At 40.6% G+C, this 12,010-nt stretch overlaps 1 protein-coding gene across 8 annotated transcripts in view; it reads right to left on the bottom strand.

Annotated features, from left to right (window-relative positions):
- CALN1 (calneuron 1) overlaps positions 1 to 12,010 on the bottom strand; it is a 474,033-nt gene that overhangs the window by 153,188 nt on the left and 308,835 nt on the right. The window lies entirely within an intron of this gene.

The following is a 12,010-nucleotide window of genomic DNA, read 5'->3' as shown; positions in this document are numbered from 1 at the left end:
TAAGCCATCAGCATGTCTCTCCTACTTTTGAAATAACTTCCTGAGTCCCCAGCCCCATTCTTCCCCCCATATTCCTTCCACACAGCAGTAGTGATGTTTTTTGCATGTAAATTAAAATATACCACTCCATTGCTTAACATACTCCAAGTAGTACTGCTTCTACATAAAATCACATCCAAACTCCTTGTCTTGATGGGACCTGAGACACAGCGTTCTCCCCTAAGGGTCAATTCACTATTAATAGCAACAAAACCCTCAATTTAAGAATCTGGGGACATAGCTGTCCAAAAGAAAGACTACATTTCCCAACATGCCTTGCTGCTGGGTGTGGCAACATAACCAACTTCTGGTCAAACACGTGACTAACTTCTGGCCAAGGGGACATAAGCAGAAGTGCTGGGTGCAACTTCTTCAAAGACTTGTGCTCCCTTTCCCTTCCTTGGCTTTCTGATGGGTGGAGCGCAGATGTGGACATAAACCACATGGATAGGGCAACACTCTAGGATTTCAGAACAATGAACCAGATGGCAGCAGAGAGCTTGGTGAGAGTGATTTATATCTGCTTCTATTCTGTTTGTACCACTGTTCGATTGCTCTCAATCACATTCTGCTGAACCTGGATCCCAACGCAGAGCCCATGGTGTCCCACAAGAGCTGATCTCTACCCCAGCATCTCCAACCTCATCTCCAACCACTTGCCCACCAAGCTGGAGTCAAGCTTCTCCCTCCTCAGGGCCCTAGAATTTGCTGTTGCCTCCCGGTGGTGAGCACTTCCCCCACAGCTTGCACAGCTGGACCTTCCTCACGATTTAGGGGTAAGTTCAAACATCACCTCCTCAGAGCAGTCTTCTCTTCACACTCTGTTTAAAGCTGTGTAGTACCTACCCTGACTGCCCTCGATTATATCATCCTATTTTATGTACTTCAAAGAACTTAATATTATCTGAGTTTATCTTATTTATTATTATCTATTGCTTTAATGTCTATCTCTCCCCTACCCTCTACACTAGAATATAAATTCCATGAGAACAAGAGACTTGTCTCTCGTTCACCACTATATCCACGCTGGCCCATAGAGCCTTTCAATAACACACACACACACACACACACACACATACAGAGAAAATGACAGAAACAGAAATGAGATAGACCTTAATACTATCAATCTAAGACAGACTGAATAGATATAAAATAAACTAGGACATTCAAGATTTTAATTATTACTGGAAAGGGGGCATATATCAATAGTTCTATTTCCTACAAACTGTGAAAGCAGTGTATTCAGTTGTCATGTTTCATTTGCAGAAACTGAACACATACTGAGATGCAGTAAATGAACACAGTAGATAGCATGAAGAAGCGATGACATAAGTGATCTTCTATGACTACAGTGCAATAAAATGATAAATTAATAACAAATGTTTAAACATAGTATGAAGTAATATTATCCCAAATAAATATTGAGTGAAGAAAGATATTAATTATAATTACAGACCACAGAGTAAATGGTAGACACTACATATCAAAATCTCAGGATGGTGATAAAGCTATACTAAGAGGAAAATTCACATCTAAATTCTTTCACGAATAAAAAAAGATAAAACTAGGTGAAATAGTCATTTAATGCAGAAGTTTATAAATAATAACAACAAGAAAATAGGAAAATGGAAGAGAAGGTCAAAGTTGAAAATACCAGAATAGGAAACAGGAAAAAAAAAAAAAGAATTGTTAATTAAGTTGAAGAGTACATTTTTTCCAAAAAAATCAATAAAATAGACAAATTTCTGGCAAATCAGATGAATAAAAAATGAGAAAAACAAAAATTACAATTAAGAGAGGCTATAACGATGGTAAAATAGTACTTGCAAAGAAAATTTTAAACAATACTATGTACAAGTAAATGCTAATAAATTAAGCAATTTTGAGAAATTGGAAACTTCCTGAAGATAATATAAAATTTCAAAGTAGAGTAACAAATAATTAAAACTTATCATTAAGAAATACCTCAAAAAAAAAAAAATCCCCAAACCAAAACCGAAAACCCTACCACTAGATCAAGGTAGTTTTATGAACTAACCTGCTCAAATTTAAGGTCATAAATAAATTCCATACTGTAGAATTTATTGTAGATCAGCAAAAAAGAAAGTCGACAAATTAATTTTATCATGCTAGAATAACTATGTTTCAAAACCTGACAATGACACTTATAGTTTTGTGCAAACTACAGGCTCCTTTTATTTATGAATACAGATGAAAAAACTCAAAATTGATGGCAAATCGAAGTTTTAAATTACACTAGAAATTTAAATTATATTAAGAAAATAACCTGCCATAACAGCAAATGTAAATCCTAGGAATGTACATTAGGGAATTTAGTAATCATTAAATCATATCGGTAAGTGAAAACAAGAATAATCACATGATCCTCTTATTGGAGATTAAAAGGACATTTGGTAAAAGCTATCATATATTCACAATTTTAAAAACTATTGGTAAGTAAGATGTCAGTTTCCTAATATCACATTTCACCCTTCTTGTGTATTATTAATACACAGGTTTCAGTCAATACAAATGGAACTAAGACAGACACTGCCAGAAAGGAGGAAACAAAATCACTGCAATTTGTGGACAAAGTCCCAGCAGACATAGAGAACCTGAGAAAATCTCTAATTCTGTAATGAGAATTTGCTAATTCTCTGAGTGAATTCAGTAAGGAAGCAAGATAAAAGCCAGAATCCCCAAAACTGCTTTCCACTATACTGGCAGAAAGTGGTTAGAAACATGCAATGAAAAAATCCTATTTGCAATAGTAAAAATAGAAAAAAAAAAATAGACAGTGGTACTGCCACAACCAAGCATGGGGTCTACAGCTCAGTGTGTAGCCGAGTGAGGGCCAGGAGCTTGGACCAGATGGAAGAGTTACTGTGGTCACTTCTCCCTGCCACCCTGGTGCATCTGTGAACCTCAGAAACTCGGTCCTGTGGCATCAAGATCATTGGAGCCATGGTCAGAAGGTGTGTCTAGCAAATACTGTATGATATCACTTATGTGTAGAATCTAAATTCATCAAACTCATAGAAGCAGGCAGTGGTATGGTGGTTGCCAGGGGCTGGGAATAGAGGTGGAGAGGTGATGGTCAAAGGTACAAAGTTTCAGTTGTAAAAAATAAACAGAAACCTCAATTAAATAGAGTTGGGAGACCAGAAGGGGGAGCTCTCATGCCCTGTGATGATAGCAGAGCCCAAGAAGCCTCATTTCCTGGCAAGAAAAGCCCTGGACCCTTTGTTTACTATAGCCCTCCCAACTTCCTTTCCCTCTCTATAAAAGTGTCTCCTTCCCTGGCCATGGGGGGGTTTGCACGTGGCTCACCATGGTTGCAGACCCTGAATTACAATTCTCTACTGATCCTCGTCCCAAATAAACCCACCTTTGCTGGAGAAATATCTGGCAGTCTGTTTATTTCAGGTCAACATAAGAAAAGTTCTGGAGATCTATTATATGGCATAGTGCCTATAGCTAACAATATTGTATACTTAAAATTTGCTGAGAGGGTAGATCTTATGTTAAGTGTTCTTACCACACACAAATAACAACAACAACAATAATAATAAGGTAAGAGAAATCTTCAGGGGGAAATGGATGCTCATGGCCTTGATGGTAGTGATGGTTTCACAGGTGTATAGTTATCCCCAAACTCTTTGAGTTGTGTACATTAAATATGTACAGCTTTTATATGTCAATAATAACTCAAGAAAATGTTTTTTTAAAAAAAGTGCCACCAGGACACCACCCCTGAAGCACAGGAGACCCTTGTCCCCTTCAGAAGCCTGCCTTTGGGTGCCGCTTGTGGGTTTTAGAGGATTCATCTGCCTGACCACAAGAGGTCCCCACCGGCTTCACGCCTGTCTTGTTCCTTTCTCTGCTCCCTCTGAACTTGAATGCAAGCTTCTACCGTTGATAGAATCAGTCCCCATTTAGGTACCTTTTAATGAAAATTTATGCTTTTCTGAGGTCTACAGTATATACAAATTACATATAAACCCGTGTGTTAGATCCTTAAGGGTAAGTAGATTGAATAAAAGAAAATAACTTTACATAAAACTTGGGAAGATTTCATTGGACCTAAGAATTAAGTTCCTGGGGCCAGGACTTTCCTGATAATATGACCTTTTTCCTCTTTTTGGCTGAGGTAACTTGTCAACTCAACCCAGCCACAGACTCATCATGAAATTATTTAGAAATAATATTTAAAATTACTTTCAATTTATTTTTCTGATTATGAAATCGATTCAGACATTCTTCTAAAGGGTAAGTTTTCGGCATACTAAATGGATATAAGGTAACTGATACAGTGGGGGGCTGCAGCCGGCCTCGGGCATCCTGTGGCTTCTACAACAAGGGGCCGCCTAGCTGCTTTGGGTGGTGGCTGCCTCTCAGAGGCTTCAGCCTGAATTCCTTTCCTCCTGGCAGTGGCGGTTGCCATTTTGACTAGATGCTTGTGTACTCTCATGTAAAGTTTGTGCTTTACTTACCATAACAGTGGGCAAGTGTATTAGAAAATCCAATCACTTTTTTTGCCACTGAGAACAGCTGTTTTACAATGTGATTTTGTTAATTTGAGACTTCGTTAACTTTGCTGAATAATAACAGAATAGATCCTATGGCCAAATTGCAGAAATTTTGGAAAATACATACAAGGACAAAGAAAATTTACATTCACCTTTATTCCAATCCATAATAATTAGTAGCGTCAGAATTATTACATTTTCCCACTGGACAGCTACATGTAAAAGAATGAAATTAGAACACTTCCTAACACCATACACAAAAATAAACTCAAAATGGACTAAAGACCTAAAAGGCCAAACACTATAAAACTCTTAGAGGAAAACATAGGTAGAACACTCTATGACATAAATCACAGCAAGATCCTTTTTGATCCACCTCCTAGAGAAATAGAAATAAAAACAAAAATAAACAAATGGAACCTAATGAAACTTAAAAGCTTTTGCACAGCAAAGGAAACCGTAAACAAGAGGAAAAGACAACCCTCAGAATGGGAGAAAATATTTGCAAACAAAGCAACTGACAAAGGATTAATCTACAAAATATACAAGCAGCTCATGCAGCTCAATATCAATAAAACAAACAACCCAATCCAAAAATGGGCAGAAGACCTAAATAGACATTCCTCCAAAGAAGATATACAGATTGCCAACAAACACATGAAAGGATGCTCAACATCACTAATCATTAGAGAAATGCAAATCAAAACTACAATGAGATCTCACCTCACACCAGTCAGAATGGCCATCATCAAAAAATCTACAAACAATAAATGCTGGAGAGGGTGTGGAGAAAAGGGGACCCTCTTGCACTGTTGGTGGGAATGTAAATTGATACAGCCACTATGGAGAACAGTATGGAGGTTCCTTAAAAAACTAAAAATAGAACTACCATATGACCCAGCAATCCCACTACTGGGCATATACCCTGAGAAAACCATAATTCAAAAATAGTCATGTACCACAATGTTCATTGCAGTCCTATTTACAGTAGCCAGGAGATGGAAGCAACCTAAGTGTCCATTGACAGATGAATGGATAAAGAAGATGTGGCACATATATACAATGGAATATTACTCACCCATAAAAAGAAATGAAATTGAGTTATTTGTAGTCAGGTGGATGGACTTAGAGTCTGTCATACAGAGTGAAGTAAGTCAGAAAGAGAAAAACAAATACCATATGCTAACACATATATATGGAATCTAAAAAAAAAAAAGTTATGAAAGATGTAGGGGCAGGACAGGAATAAAGACGCAGACATAGAGAATGGAACTGAGGACATGGGGAGAGGGAAGGGTAAGCTGGGATAAAGTGAGAGAGTGGCTTTGAGGTATATACACTACCAAATGTAAAATAGCTAGCTAGTGGGAAGCAGCTGCATAGCACAGGGAGATCAGCTCGGTGCTTTGTGTCCACCTAGAGAGGTGGGATAGGGAGGGTGGGAGGGAGACGTAAGAGGGAGGGGATATGGGGATACATGTATACGTATAGCTGATTCACTTTGTTATACAGCAGAAACTAATACAACAATGTAAAGCAATTATACTCCAATAAAGATGTTAAAAAGAAAAGAATTATTACATTTTCCCCAGTTTTTGTCTCTGTATGAATATACATGGATATATAATAGAGGTAGAACAGCAATGTAATTATACTATAAATTAAATCTCTAGACTGTAAAGTGAAAATATTATTTTAAATAATTGTACAATATTCCATCTTTGTAAGTGCATTTTTCTACATCTCTGACTAATTTCATATGCAGAGTCTTAGATGTAGAATTATTTTTAATTATAGGGTTTAACATTGGAAAAGTTGTAGCTAAGTATCACCAAATAGTTTTCAGAATAGTTTTACCATGTACATTTCTACCATTAGTATATGAGTTTGCCCATTTTATCTTACTCTTGACAGTACTATTATCATATGTTTTATTCTTTTCCAACCTGATAGGTGAAAACTGTTATCCAATTACTATTTTAGTTTATATTCCTTAGATTTCTAGTGAGGTTGAAAATTGTTTTAATATGTTTGTTTAAAGTATAAATTGTCTGTTATTCCTTATCCCATTTTTCTATTGTCATATCTAGAGGTTTTCATATTTTTTAGAAATGCTCTTCACATATACCTTAGCCTATTAATCGCTGTATTTTTCCTATTACTTTTTGAAATATTCTTTCAACTTAATAGTTTAACAGTTTTTATTTATGATTCTTCCATTGCTTTAATGCTTAGAAAGGCATTTCCTGCTTAGAAAATTAGTTATATGTTGACATGTAATTCCTCCATCTTTTAAAAACAGTTGAAACATATACTGTTATATAGACTAAAGATCAATGACGTTTATGAATATGGATAAATGAAAGAAAAACCCAAATTACCAAGGTCTGAGTAGTAAGCCTGACCAGATGCTTGCCCCGTATGCCAGGATCACTGAAATCTCAGCGGCTCTCAGACTTGAGGGAGCATCAGAGTCACCTGGAGGGCGTTTTGAACTCCTGGAAGCCGGCCCCACCCTGGAGTTTCCGGTTCAGTGTTACTTGGGTGGGGTCCAGGAATTTGCATTTCTAACGAGTCCCAGGTGATGCTGATGCGGCTGGTTCAGGAACCACACTTTGAGACACTAATGTTTTCCACGCTCCATATTTCACAAGCAGTAAAATCGCTTTGGGGATTCAAATGTTCGCTGTCAGTCTAACAGGCCTTGTGATGCACATGGCTGCTGAAAGCTATTTAGCTCCCGTGAGATGATTAAGAACAGCAAACTCTGACAGAGTGGCATGTTGACAAAATACTGGGGGGAGGACCATCCTGTTGGTGCCAGATTGGATGTGAGGAGAGACTCAGCCTGCTAGAATGCAAGTTATCCTTCAAAGAACAAAAGTCAAAGTCCTGGAATTTTCTAGGTCTTGGCCCCGTGCAACAAATACCTTATATATGATTTCTTCTGTTTCATCTGCTTTCCCTGCAAATTTTATCCACAGTCGACCTCATGGGACAGGTAATCTACAGTTTCACAGATGAAAACACTGTAGGTATTTAATAAATATTTGACTAGCTGGGGACTATATTTTCTTCCCTTTAATTTTCTTTTTCTGATTATAGAAATAATGCATGCCTATTGTCAAGCTTTTGAAAAATACACGATGTGATCACTCATCATCCTGTCACATGAAACAACACTGTCAATATTTTGATATATTTCTTTCCAGTTCTTTTATGCATAACAGATTTGGGATCATACTGTACCTGGAGCTTTGTGTAATGTTTCTTTCCTGTGTTGTGAGCATGGAATGTCAAGTATTCTGAACTGAGTCAAGAATTTTACAGATTTTTTTTCTGATATGGACCATTTTTTAAAAGTCATTTCCTTTGCCATTGTGTGCTGTCTGCAAGCTCACGGCGGAACCCAGCTAGCACAGCGCTGGAGGTCAAGGAGGAGAAAAGATGAAGGGCTGCTGTGGGGACTCAGGTGAAGCTGAGACGCAGATGCTCCTTCCACCCAGGAGCATTTGTTGTGTTAAAGACACAGTCTTGGGCACAAGTGGCCTCATGGTGTGTGGTGCGAGTGACTGGCGGAACAAAGTGACTTTGAGGACCCTGCTCCTCTGCGATTGCAATGAACCTGAAGCAATGAGCATGAAAGCCCTCCCCGCCCATCCTGAGCCTGGCCCCCTCAGCCCCTCCCTCCCCTCCTCTCTACCATTTACATACACCAAGTCCTAAGGCTGATTCCAAAAATAATTTCACAAGCCCTGCTCAACTACATCACAGCAGTAACAGCCAACGCACAGGACTTTGATGAGTGAAGGGAAAGAAGGCAATAAGAATTTCACAAGTTATTATTTGCTATGTAAGAGAGAGGTTCTGAACTGGCTACCAAGAAATCTGTGAGCCTCACACCCAGCGGACCGAGTATCCTGGGAGGATGGAGACTCTGAGTCGTAGCCCTCAGACCAGCCTCTTTGGAAAGGAGGCTGCGTTAATAGCCAATTACATTCCCCCCTTGCTGATACCAATTTCTCACAAAGAGCCGGAGGCTCAAAGCTTTTGGGATGAGCACCAACCGATACATAGCTGCTTTTGCAGAATCCCGTTTGATTTTATTTTACCCCTGGCACTGTAGGCTAGAATGCCAGTAAGGAGCGAGCACTGAGAGCTAATTATTTAATTAGCAAGGTGAGCCTAGGGCCTGGTGGGATCACTTCTCAGAACACAGAGCACAGCCATGGTCACAGTTTTCCTCTAAGGTAGGAAGAAACCAAAGCCTAGGGAAAAGGAAAGGCTGTGGCAGCAATGTCGGGTCAGAAGTTGAAGTCCAATTACAGAATCATCCCCCTTTGTGGTAGCCAGTCTCCAAGGTGGTCCCCAATGACCCCTGCCTCCCGGTAATCACTGGGAGGTAGTCCTCTCCCCACCGAATGGGGATGACCTGTGTAACCAACAGGATATTGCAGAAATGATGGAGTTTGACTTCAGCGCTAGGTCAGAAAAGACATGACAGCTTCTGCCTTGTACTCTCTTGGAGCATTTGTTTTTCTGGAAGCCAGCTGCCATGTCACGAGGACACTCAAGAAACACCACGGAGAGGTCCGTGTGGCAAGGACCTGAGGCCTCCTGCCAACAGCCAGCATCACCTTGCCAGCCACATGAGCGAGCACCTGAGAGCACATTCTCCAGCCCCAGTCAAGCCTTCAGATGATCACAGCCCCAGCCAGCATTTTGACTGCAACCTCATCAGAGACCCTGAACCAGAACCACCCAGCTAAGCTGCTATTGAATTCCTGGCCCACAGAAACAGTGAGATTAGTGAATACTTACTGTTTTGTGTCACTAGCTTTTGGTGTAATATATTAGGCAACAATAGATCACTAATATGGCCTTCCAAGTGTACCATCATGTCTGTTTCCACAGGAAACTGATTTTGTCCCTCACAGGAAGCCTTGTCAGTGTCTCAAATGGATGGTCTTCTCCTTTCTAGAATATCAGTAACTCCTGATATCAAAATCTCCTGCCTGGAAATTCAGAGGCAGAAAGCTGCCTTTCTGCTGCTCCTCTTCTAGACCATTTTCAACCACAGCAGCAAAGTAAACACTCACGTGTACACAGACGCACGTGCACACATACACCTGTGCACACACAGAGCTTTCTTTTAAACCTGAAAAATCACTCAAGTGCTGGGAATATGAGCTTTTTTTCCAGGAAGGACCAGATGCTCTGGATGCTCTGAGTACAGTTTTCTCACACTGTCACTGAATGGGCAGACGGGGGGCAGGCAGCAGAGAAGGCTGACTATCAAGAATGGGTTGACGGTCTTTCTCCTTTGCTAGTCGTCAAAGTCTGAGCTGGGGGAGCACCAGCAGGAGAGGAAGTCACAGCCACCAGTCCACACTGTCCCACATTCGTTTAGATATTTCAGAATTGCATTGTCCCGTTTTATTCTCTTTTCCCCATCCCATTTATCACCCTGGGTGAGGGGGAGGGTCTTTGGTAAGGCAGAAACATAGAGACTTCATGAGCATAGTAGCATGTCCCAATTATGCAAGAGGCAATCAATATATTAGAAAAGAAATATTACCTCGTGTAGATGCTCTACTGGGAAGAATCTGGCAGATGTGAGGCCTCCACTTAAGATATAATTAAGTACCTGCAGCTCCTTCCCCTTCAGGATCGGGGCCAGGAAGAATGCTTAGAGCCTGGAAGGGCTTGCAGCATCCTTCTAGGCTAGAGTGGGCCCTGAAGACAGAGGCAAAGGGTAGAAAGCATTCAAAGGGTAGAAAGCATTCAGAAAGCGCAGGGAAGAAGAGAAACCGAGAAGAGAAGTAACTCCCAGATGTCCAAACAGAGTACATCTGTATGGGCTGCAAGATGCCAGGTGGGAAATAATGTTTCTCCGTCTTGTTAACTATATGCTCACTTTTTTTTTTTTTTTTTTTTTTGCTACACTGTGCGGCATGCGGGATTTTAGTTCCCTGACCAGGTATCGAACCCGTGCCCCCTGTATTGGAAGCACGCAGTCTTAACCACTGGATCCCCAGGGAAGTCCCACTATGTGCTCACTTTTGATTTTGGCCAGTGGAGTCCACCCGTCTATCTTTCCACATCGAAAGGTTACCTGAGCGCTGAAATATTCTGATCATGTGGCAAGTAGGGTCATGGAGGTCCTTCTCTAGGGAGAGTCAGGGCTGATCATAACCACAGGGAGATGATGTTCTCCTGATGGGTATCAGCAGTGTGGAGGTCAGACGCCATGTCTCACTCTCCCCTGCCCTGGATATCCTCCAGGACAAGGTCCTGTCTCTCTGGTCATCTTCAGGTATACGACTTTCCTTGTTGAGCTCATCCTTGACTATAATTTCACCCACTGGCTCTGATAAATCCCAAATCTGGGTTCCCAGCCCTGGCCTCTCACCCATGATCCATCCTTGATTTCAGCTGTGCATAGACTTTCCTTGGTGACTGACCCTCAACGTGTCCAATTTAGAATTCAACTCCACAAAGACGTCTTTTCTCTATGATCGTATTCCTGGCAGTAGGAGCCAGTTGGGAAACTTGGAGTCAGTCATCTCAAGCCTTCTCTCCTCAGGCTCTAAATCCACTCTGCCAGTGGATCCTGAGCTCTTTCCCTTTCAACCGTATCTTCCTCATGGTCAATGACTTTCCTGTGCTCACTGCCTCCACCTTTTTTCAAACTCTCATTGTGACAGGCTGGGGATGCTCTCTTTTCTTTCTTTTCTCACTTAATCCCCCACCTATTTCAAGGTTTGAAGCAAGTACCCCCATTTCCTGAAGCCTTATCTGACCTCTCAAGACCACATGTGTCTCCTTTCTTGAACTTCTATTCATTTTATTTAAAGAAAAGTTATTGAGGGTCTGCTGAGCACATGGGCTAACTGCCGAGGGCATCAAAACAATGAAGTCCCTGGCTGCAAGGAGATTACAGTCGAGTAACCATCAAGCCAATTAATTACTCTTTGTTTTCTCTCTTAGTTGTGTTTCCCCAACCAAATTCTTAAACAGCCAGGACTGTGTCTTAAGCATCTTTTGTAAAACCCATAATGACTGTTAGACTACAGGGCCAGTAACAAGTTCTTACTAAGTTATATGCAAGATGGGTAGCAGAATAAGACTAGAGATACATGTCAACTGCAATCCTTATCTAGAGATACAGAGAAGTATCTTTGGTTAAGGAAAAAAACACATCAAGAAATTAAAGAAACCACACCGTGTCTGAATGGTATTTTACATGTTTAAACAGTAATTCAATTTAACTTGACAAATTAACTCAATTTTTTCTTCTTTGTTTTGGCTACGCTGCGCAGCATGCGTGATCCCACTTCCCTGACCAGGGATTGAACCCGCGCCCCCTGCAGTGGAAGCATGGAGTCCCAACCACTGGACCGCCAGGGGAGTCCCTAATTTTTTAAAATAATTATTGATGA

This window comes from Monodon monoceros, unplaced genomic scaffold, assembly GCF_005190385.1.
Source record: "Monodon monoceros isolate NGI ecotype Baffin Bay Population unplaced genomic scaffold, NGI_Narwhal_1 Super_Scaffold_13, whole genome shotgun sequence".
In the NCBI taxonomy this organism is placed as follows: Eukaryota; Metazoa; Chordata; class Mammalia; order Artiodactyla; family Monodontidae; genus Monodon; species Monodon monoceros.
Note: the sequence above shows the minus strand (reverse complement) of the source record. Positions and strands in the feature narration are given on the sequence as shown.